Source organism: Carassius carassius, chromosome 13 (genome assembly GCF_963082965.1).
Source record: "Carassius carassius chromosome 13, fCarCar2.1, whole genome shotgun sequence".
Classification (NCBI taxonomy): domain Eukaryota; kingdom Metazoa; phylum Chordata; class Actinopteri; order Cypriniformes; family Cyprinidae; genus Carassius; species Carassius carassius.
Window position 1 is genome coordinate 2361011 of NC_081767.1, and position 10118 is coordinate 2371128.

General features: G+C 36.9%; 1 long non-coding RNA gene across 2 annotated transcripts; it reads right to left on the reverse strand.

The window, feature by feature from the left end:
• Positions 1-4448: 4448 nt before the first annotated feature.
• Positions 4449-9758, reverse strand: LOC132155535 (uncharacterized). Of its 2 annotated transcripts, XR_009437261.1 has the most exons (4): positions 9645-9758; positions 6436-6662; positions 6307-6349; positions 4449-4566 (listed from the first exon to the last, which is right to left on the reverse strand). It is a non-coding gene; the product is annotated as an uncharacterized LOC132155535 (long non-coding RNA). The 2 variants fall into 2 exon arrangements; XR_009437260.1 differs by lacking the exon at positions 6307-6349.
• Between the last annotated feature and the right edge of the window lie 360 nt (positions 9759-10118).

Sequence of the window (10118 nt, forward strand, 5' to 3'; positions counted from 1 at the left end):
TATTTATACCAATGTGCAACATACCCTAATATTTGCTATTATAAAAGCAAATAATAGTTGTTTTGATTATTTATTTATTTATTTTTGCAAAGTGCAAGTGATTATAATCAAAATATCTCTGGTAAAATTGATGGATGAATGGATGGATGAAACAAACAAACAAACAAACATCTTGGCATTAATGGGTTAATATACTCATTTATGTTCAAAATAACTATATTAGTTATACCATTGTGAGGCGAATTTGCATTTACATTTAAATCAAATGCAAATATTTCTAAATTATAATATATTATTTAGAACACATTATTCTAATAAACAAAAACATTGGGCATTAATGAGTTAATTTACTCATTTATGTTCACAAATAACAGATTTTTACTTATTGTGAGGCCAATTTTACATTTAAATATGATCAAACAGGAAACAACAAAGACCTTATAAATGTCATTTAATTTATTCAGCGTCTCACAGACGGTTTGATTTTCTCGCTCTTGTGTTTGTCAGTCTGCAGTGAAGACGTCGTGACCCAGATTTAGCCACAGGTGGGAAGTGTATTATGTGGTTTAGGGGGTCAGGGCTCGGGTCGCCCAAGTTTTACCTGTGATTTGCATTTTTATTACACTTGTCCTAGTCCAGGAATCACATAATGTGCTCACACAGACCCCTCCACAACCCCAGATGAGATCGCCCTCGCCGGGACCACACCGTATTCATGAAGGGCCAAATGCTAGGGACCTGGCATTCGAGACAGGAAATGGAGAGGTCTTAAGATGGTAATGTGGATTTTCCATCAAGAATGCTGAGTGATTTTTGTTTCAAGGCATGGCAGCTTGTAAAATTCTAGACAAGTACAATGAGAAGCGAGTGTGTTTGTTGGAGTAGAGCCAAAGATGGTAAACGGAGGGTCAGTGGACGATCTCCACTGCACTCAATACCTGACACTCCAACACTAAAAGCTCGCAATGAAGTGCATTTATTATGTTACCAAACGGCAAGCGCTGGCCTCTTGCTGCACCTGCAAAACCCTCATCAATAATGTAATATTTGGTATTTACAAGAAAAATGGTGCTTATGCAATCGTCCTCATCTAGATTCATAAACCCGAGTGCATTTCTGCTGGCCACAGTATGGGATTCCAGGCTCATGTTTGCACAAGTGTGCTGTGTGCATGTGCGTATGCAAGTGCAGCTGGTTGAGCACGATCTCTGCTCTGGAGCGAATGTTTTCACTTCTCATTTACTGGGCTTCGTTTGGGAGTTAGCGCGCCTTTCCCAGGACATCTGCTCCCTGCGCCCACGGTCAGCCTCTCGACCAATCAGGACGCTCCTGACGCCCTTCAAATGGGCCGCTGATGTCCTGTTATTGGTTGACAGAGGCAGGGCCCAGAAAGTGAAAACTCAGGCCTGAGAATTTTCCGAAACCCCCCCACCCCCTTCCTCTATGTCTTTTTCGGGCCGACATCTGCTTCCAATCACAGTTTCTCCAGAGATCCCCCCTCGGCCCACTTTTCAAGGGCCCCCGCTGGAGAACTGTTCTTGGGATTCTCCTAATGGACTCTGGTCCTGCTCTGACTCGAACAGAGGTTCTCATCCATACATGACGCTTTAAAGAAAAGGCATCTGGATAAACGTAACACTTGGCCTGGAGTGATTCAAACACTTGCTATGGTACATATACTGTGGGGAAAAGCTTTTTGGTGGGAAACTCCATGTAAATGTTTTAGTGGCCTCCTGAATGAATCAACAGTAGGATGAATACAATGAAATAAATGACAAGGCCATATTAACAGGACATACAAATGAAAACTATTATCTGACCAAGAAACTGGAACCCATTTTTGTTTTCTCATTTTTCAGTTAAAAAAAAACTAAACATAGATAAAAATTTTAACTTATTACACAAAATAAGCTATCTGACTTAAGCTATTTTTTGTTTTAGCAAATTAAGCCTATTCTCAAAAATATTTTATTTTATATATTTAAAAACATTGTATTAAATTATATTTAAATAAATCAAACAACAAATTTATATAAATTTATGAATTCAAGTATTAATAATACATTTATCATTTATTATCCATTATAAAATCATTCATTTCAATACATTTTCTGACAAAAATAATATATTATGATGTATTTACTAGAAAAAAGATGGAACCTATCATTATTACTACTTATTTTCTAAGTTAAACTAAATGATTTAGGAAAACTAAGTTTTCACTCCATTAAATTATCTATAATATTATATAAAATAGTATTAATAATATATATATACTCCATTATCTATTTTTAGATAGATAGATAGATAGATAGATAGATAGATAGATAGATAGATAGATAGATAGATACTTAAGTTAGAATTTTATACTTTGATTAAAATTAAGAACCAATAATTTATGATACATTCTCTGATAACAGGTCTTATCTTACACTTAATTTTTTTTATGTTTTGACAATGCTTAGATGTTTTTTACTAAAAAAATGCTTTACTGACAAAAAAATACTGAAAATCAGTTTATTAATTTTAGGAAGCTAAAAATGCAATTAAGTGCAATGCACTTTACACCCAGCCAAAAAAAAAAAAAAAAGTGCTCCTTTGTTTCACGACTGACCTTTGTGCAGTCAAAAAATACAAAACCTGCAAGGCAAGAGAGAAGACGGGCCTTCATACGTTAGCTGGATGGAGATGAGTCTTGCTGCCTCACATGCACATGTTTGAAGTGGTTTCTGAAGGGTTTGGGGAGGGCTGCTAGACCACCAAAGTGCTGCAGTAAGCATGCTCTCCCACGACATCTAGAGCCACTGAGGCCAGGGTCATCTCTCTCTCTCTCTCTCTCTCTCGATTGTCTCACTGCCCTTCAATACCCATCAAACACAATTTTCATGTGTGGTCGCTTGTGCAGTTTTTCCTCTGCATGACTTTTAACTGCACTAAGAAAATAAACAGCTGCAAAGGCTAATAATAACAGGAACTTACCGTAAATATTCACAGCTAAGATTCGTGAATCACTATGGGTAAAACAAACACACAAGAGATGGAGCTGCAGCATGGATTCCCATTACCATGTTTTCCAAGAGCTTCTGCAATGATCGGATACTGGCATCTGGAAAAGCAACTCTATTTTGGCGATGAAAAAAAAAAAAACACGGGACATAAACATCGCTCAAGATGATTAACAACCTAGCTTACTTTCTGTTTATCAGGTCAATGGGAAAGAATCCAGTCCCTAACAAAACAAAGAAAGCTGTTAAAAACAGTTAATCCACAGGTGAATCATGAACTCTTTCATAATGTGCCTTTTCAGAGAGTCATACGTAAAGAAGGTCTTAAAAGACAGACTCAGTGTTAAAATGCCAAGACAGCTCAATGAAGATCACCTTTTCAGCAGACGTTATTAAAAATTTAAAATTATTAAAATTATTAAAAATGATGCTGAAATTATATTACTTGTGGCTTTTACAGAAGCACATATCATTACTTAAAGATGTATTTTTTAATGGTTTATACATTACTTCTAAAACGTATTTAATGGGGACAATCGATGGGGGGTTTCTTCTAGAACCTGTTGCTCTGTACACTATGTCAAAAGAACATAGAAGAAAAGAGCTAGTCCTGTCTTGGAGTATGACAGCCTGTTTGAGCTTCCTTCCTGTAAACTCTTATAAACACGTATGCCATAACATTTGATCTAGATCTGATTTATTGGCCTGTGTGCTGACTGCACTTCCTTTATACATTAACTTGATATGTGAGGAACATAATCTATAGGCTTTACTTCTCTGTGGAGCTATGTTATCTTTGTATCTACTATTTCTTTATATCAGTGAAGAAATGTACTTACAGCACTACTATAAAATAAGCAAATGAAGCTTATTCTCATCCAATACATATTCATTATTCATGAGAAAAATAATAAATTAATTTATAATATATATTGTTTTCCCCTCTTAATTCATTAAAATAAGATACATAATATTAATGCAATGATATTAAAATACCTGAACACATAAAATAAGATACATTTACTTATTGCAAAAAAGAAATGAACACACGAAAAAAGAAATGTACACAAAAATAGTGACTCGTACCAAAAAAACAGCCCTTCAGACCATTGAATAAGTATTGCATGAACAGAGGAAGATAAAGATATGACTAAGGACAAATAATTCTAGCCACTTTGAGATTTCCCATAATGAATCATCTTAACTTGCTTCGCAGATTCTCTGTCAAGTGAAAACAATCAGATCGCAAAGGACAAGATTACAAGCCATCTTACTAAATAACGCTCTCATTTAAAGAGTGTGATCATTCAAATTCCTGTAAAGATCTTGTATTTGAGTTAAAAGACAACAGATATGTTCATAGGGCATTCAAAGCTGTCAGAAATGGTGTGATGATGTGTTGTCTGTGAGATGGTGATATTATTAAAACTGATAAACTGAGCACGTTTACATCAACTGACTCATTCTTTGGTGGAATTGGCATCTGGCACGGCAAATCACAGCTTCAGTCGAGAACCTCCATGAACTCATTCCTCTTCAGCGACGTCAGCGGGTCGATTAACTATGAGAAAGAGTGGAGTCACAAGATGAGCCAGCAAACGCATACACATCTACATCCTGCACATCCCAGCAGTCCTGACAAGGTTATGAATAAAGCAAATGAAGAATGGAAAGACGAATGAAAACGGGAGTTATTCTCAAACACTGAGCATGAATCATGAATCAGAGATCATGGACTCCACCCTCCTGGGTCAAATAGGGTTATTTCCATTAGCACAATTAAACTGAATTACAAAAACAGTGACAACAATGTTCCCTAAATAATATGTGTGTGTGTGTGTGTGTGTCATCTGAAAAGCTTATATCGTATGGGAAACATCTTCACACAAAAATCGCTGTTTATGCACTATGGCACTCTATGCCGCTCACTGGATAGGAAACAGTGCATGAGTGAATGAATGACCAACGTCAGGCATTATTAATCAGAAAAGGCCTATAGATCCACATTTTATGTATGCATATGTGTGTCTCCAGCCTGATCTCATTGTTTATACGTATATAGATATCACTGCATCACATTAACAGGTACAAAATGTTACTTTTTTGTATGTTTGGACTGATGTTGAAATATACAATATGGATTTACTGACACCATCTAAAACCTAAACATTTTTTGTATTTATTTACAGTTAAAGGAATATAAAATATAGATTTTTTTAATGCTATATTATATTTTTGGACATTTATAGATACATTTTAGATCCCTTAACCCTATTCCCATACCTAAACACATCCACATTTATAGAGCGTTTAAAATAAAGATGATGTGTAAGAGAATGAGTGTGGAATTTGACAATAAAAGTCAATACTGAGGATGGAGATGAAAATAATAATTAAATAAAATGATAATTTTATGTTGTGTTTTTGGTGTAAAATAATAATTATTATTATTATTGGATTCACAGCATATTGAGAAAACATATTCTATGTTTCACGGCATAGTTAAACGATTAGAGAAATGTCCTTTTTAAGGTTTTAAAGTGTATTCTTGTTTAACATCATTAAATCCTTTGAATAGAGTTGGCAGGAGAAGTCACAAAGAACAGAAATAAATGTTGTAATTTAAAATGAGTCAATTGCATTTAACAAATGTGATTGAAAACAATGATCTCAATGATCATAAAATCAAACAATTAAAGGAACTGCTCACCAAAAAGTTGTTTCAAGCCTCACACACACACACACACACACACACACGCACACAAATATATTTTGAGGTTGTTGAGAAACAAATACTAGTAGACGGTTGACACTGACTTATTAAAAAAAAAAAAAAAAGTAAAAATAAAAAATTTATAATAAAATATATAAGTCAATAGTCACCGTCAAACTGTCTGGTTACCAACAATGTTCTTACATTTAATTCAGTACATGTGAATACTCATGTTGGGTTGTGTGTGTGTGTGTGTGTGTGTGTGTGTGTGTGTGTGTGTGTGATTTTATCCCTTGCTAAAGGCTATCAATGAAACTCCAGCTTTATGCTCTCTGGACTCCAGTAATGTCTAGACTGATATTTTCCTGCTATCGTCTCCTGGCTGTCTTTGTGTGTAGTTTTGTCATGGGTGGCCCTGCTCAGTGCCCGGTAGAGAGATATTGGAGGTTTGAGTCCCGCTGTCGGAGAATAAACAGACTGCTGTGTGTTTTATCTATTAAACACAGCTCCTGCAGACTGCATTATCACAACCGTGCCAAACACTGGAACACGTTTGGAGTGTATTAATAGATAATTATAAACAATTACATGCGCTGAGGCTACAAGTGGAAATAAAAGGTAATTCCGTGACCTAAATAAAATGAGTGACTGGGTGAAAAAGAGGTAACAGGTTGAAATACGCTTCATATTCACTGAAGTCAGGGTTTATCTTTTTACCCGGCTGACTTGGATTGTCTCCTCTATCCCCTCCTGGATATTCCCACATTAGGAGTGTCCACGCCGGTCTCCAGGGCCAGGAGGCTGGGAAAGACAGCAGCCTGGTGTTCTCACATTCAGTCCAGGACGCTTGTTCATTGGCCAGATGTGTGGATGAAGAATAGACAGCCAAACCAGCTCAGATGTGTTCAGAGCAGCACAGCCAATCGCTGAACATCGACACAAACCTGCAGGGAGACATCAGCGGATTACTGGATGTAGGGATGAGGTTCGACCATGAGAAACTGATCTAGATTGATTTCATGGAAAAGATGCTGGTAGAGCAGAGGGGGTCCAGTTTCATGATTGGTTTGTTTTTAAATGTGTGCAAAGGAGTCCAGAATTTATTGCAAATGAAATATGAAATCTCGAACACATGGGATGGTTAGTGTTTAGTAACATCTTAATCATTGTACTAGGTTTGGTTTTAACATTTAAACATGTATTTACAATCAAACTACCTACATTTCTGCCCACACAGTGAAATAGCTTGTTACAATCTGTTCTTATGGTTTAGAAATGATATTTATATATGTATAAGCATGTCTGCACTGCAATAAACTGAATAAAACATGAACATATCTTGTTTTGTGTTCACCACTGACCTTGTCCTGGAATCCAAAACCCACTGACTTGAGGTTGATGGAACCAGAAGTCATCCCTGCAGCGTTTAACATAATTGGTTTTTGATGAATTTATTAAACTATCCAAGTTTCTTTTAGCTCTCATTCATTTTCACATTAGGTGTGAAAGCGAGGCTCTTAAGTCAAAACTGTAAAAACCTTAAGGTTTATCCAACTGACTACATCACAGTTTATCAAAGAAAGTATCTCTTTATAATAAAAAACATGTTCTGAATAAGCGTAAATCAAGCGTTATCTGCACAAATGGATCAAAGGACAACAGCAACATGGCGGATGAGAATATGTGAAGAGTTCAGATGCAACAGCCTCTAAGTGCAATCTGAATTTTTTTTACATAAAATTAGGATTTTTATCAGGTTTCTATATTTATGTTCAGTTATTCACTTTAACAGCCTGGAAAAGGACTTGCACATTGCAATTAAAGAAAAATGATTCAACCTAAGCATAGGAGCTTAATAAAAATCCTAATTTTAGATGAAAATTTCAGATGGCACTTAGAGGCTTTTGCATCTGAACTCTTCATATACAAATACTATATATATATATATATATCTATATTCAAAGCTGGCACATTTTAGCACCTGGATAAACTGGCTCGTGGGTGTTTAATGAATAAGCTGCAGGTTTTATGATAAAATAGTGGGTTCAGTGTATTTTTTTGTGCATTTACATAATAGTTTCGAAAATATATAACTACGATTTCTTATTAGTCAAGCTGCATCTTCTCTTATCTGCAATGAGGACAAACATGGATTAAAAATAAGTCAGAGAGATAAAGATGGGGTGGTGAAGTTTAACAAACTGCAGACTTGCAAACCGCAGCTTGTACTTTGATAGAACACCTTTCTTCCCCCACACTGTGAACTAGTGCAAGATGAGTAGGCGGCAGCACAGCAGATTAGAAAGAAGGAGAGATAGAGAGAGAGTTTCAGGTCACTGACTCTGCAGCCGCAACATACTCCAAGACTGCAACCAAAGGGCAGTTGTGCGGCGTCTTCTCCGGACTGACCGGAGGAACCCGACCCCGTCAACCGGTTCTGTATCCACACTTTCCCTTTCAGCTGTCATTGCACTTTCACAATCTCCACGAGCAAAATGGCGCATCAACAGGAAACCACTTTATCAGGAGCACAAACTTTCTCAGAGAGCCATCACACATTAAGCACAGATAGAAGGCACTAAAGCATAGTTCAGCTGGAAGAGCCAAACACTGGGTCATGGGTTTGACTCCCAGGGAACGTACTCAAATGTGCATTCAGTGCACTGTAAGTCACTTCGGATTGACTAAATATAGGATTTGGACACGTGATACCTCTCAAATGCTGGTTTTGATGTTTTGCATTGTTGTATTGGAACATGCTCAAATCAGTATGAGAGACGTGCTGGTATCTTGTATAAACCAAGACTGCTGTTAATAAACACCCACATTCTTCTTTGATTTGATCTAAAATAGTAATAATACAATGTAAAACAAACAAAGCAGAGGAAAGTTTTGTCAGTACAAGAAAAACACTAAAGCATACATTGGTATTTGATTTAGACAAACATAAAGACTTTATCGTCTACTCTAAACCTGAGAGTGTGCATGGTGTAACTTTTCTATTTGTTGCCATGTCTAGAGCACAGTAAGTGTGATGTGTTTTTCATCAACTTTCTTGTGTAGCACAGACATGCATGTGCCTATAACTACTCGCACTGTTCACAGACTCTAGGTCACTGACTAAGTGAACTGTTAATTCACTTACGAATTTGCTGACTGATCGAAATAGTTCATTGCAAAGAAGTGTACAGAAGAACATATTAGTAGTTCTAGGATTTTACCTCCACTTCACGGATTGAGTAAGCTGTTAAAGTCATTAAAATCTGTTTTCTAAATGCATGTTATTGTGGAAAATTCATTAGTGTATACGTTTCATTTGTGCTTTTTTTTGACCTTGCAACATTTAATCAAACTTTACACATCTTCCTGGGGGAATTCTGAGATCTTCTATATCTTACTGTCAGCACAACGGATTTCTCCAATCAAATTATTGTCTTAAAATCCACCCTACAAACCCCTCCTTTCGAGTGCCACGCACACGTCTCATTCTCCAATCAAAAACTGGTGAATATAACCAAGCCCCACCCTACTTTTTTTCTTTTTCAGATGTGTAACAATTCGGAAGAAAAGATCTTTCACAAACTGTTCCAATTCAGTCTGAATTGAGTGAACCAGTTCAAAAAGAATGATTCGTTCACAAACTGGACATCACCATTTGATACTGAAAGGATCACTTTGCAGGAACGCACATGCTAGAGTTTCAATAATGTCCACTGGACAAAAAAAAAAAAAAAGATTTTGTTTCTGGCTAGAACTTGTGAAATACTTGTATAGATGACCTGATTTTATTTAGCTCAAATGGATATGACCTCTGCAAATGAGGAGGACACAGCGGAAGAAAACAAGTGGAAGTATCAATCTGTGCTCTGAAAGACATTAATGAGACGATTCTCGTATTTTTAGCCTAGAATGTGTCTCTCATTTACCTGCAGATGCATAGAGCTATATGTATTGGTCCCTGTGTTTGGCCGGCCGCTCCAAAGCTGAATTAATCAGGTGTGAGAAACATGGAGCCTTCAGACAGACGGACATGGTAAAAAAGAGGGACGGACGACGAGAAGAAAAGAGAGATTGCAGACAAGGGAGGGGCAGTATGAGTCAAATTGGAAACATGTCCTTTCAACATGTCCAATCTGGCTGAGTGTATCTTATCTTCAGGTGAGAGACGATGACCCCTGCGGTGGAAAGCAGGATCGGAGCTGATCCTCGCGCTGTCCTTCCCTCGCTTGTTCTCTCTCTCGGTGGCTTTGATGTACAACTGGTGCATTTTAGGCACGCTCTGTCACTGAAGAACTATTTTTATCTGCTCTCAGGTGGGATTGGGTCCAGATGGGACTCTATGGGTGTGGATTTCAACATGGATGTTGTTTAAATCTTTATACATCCCAAATGGAAATTTC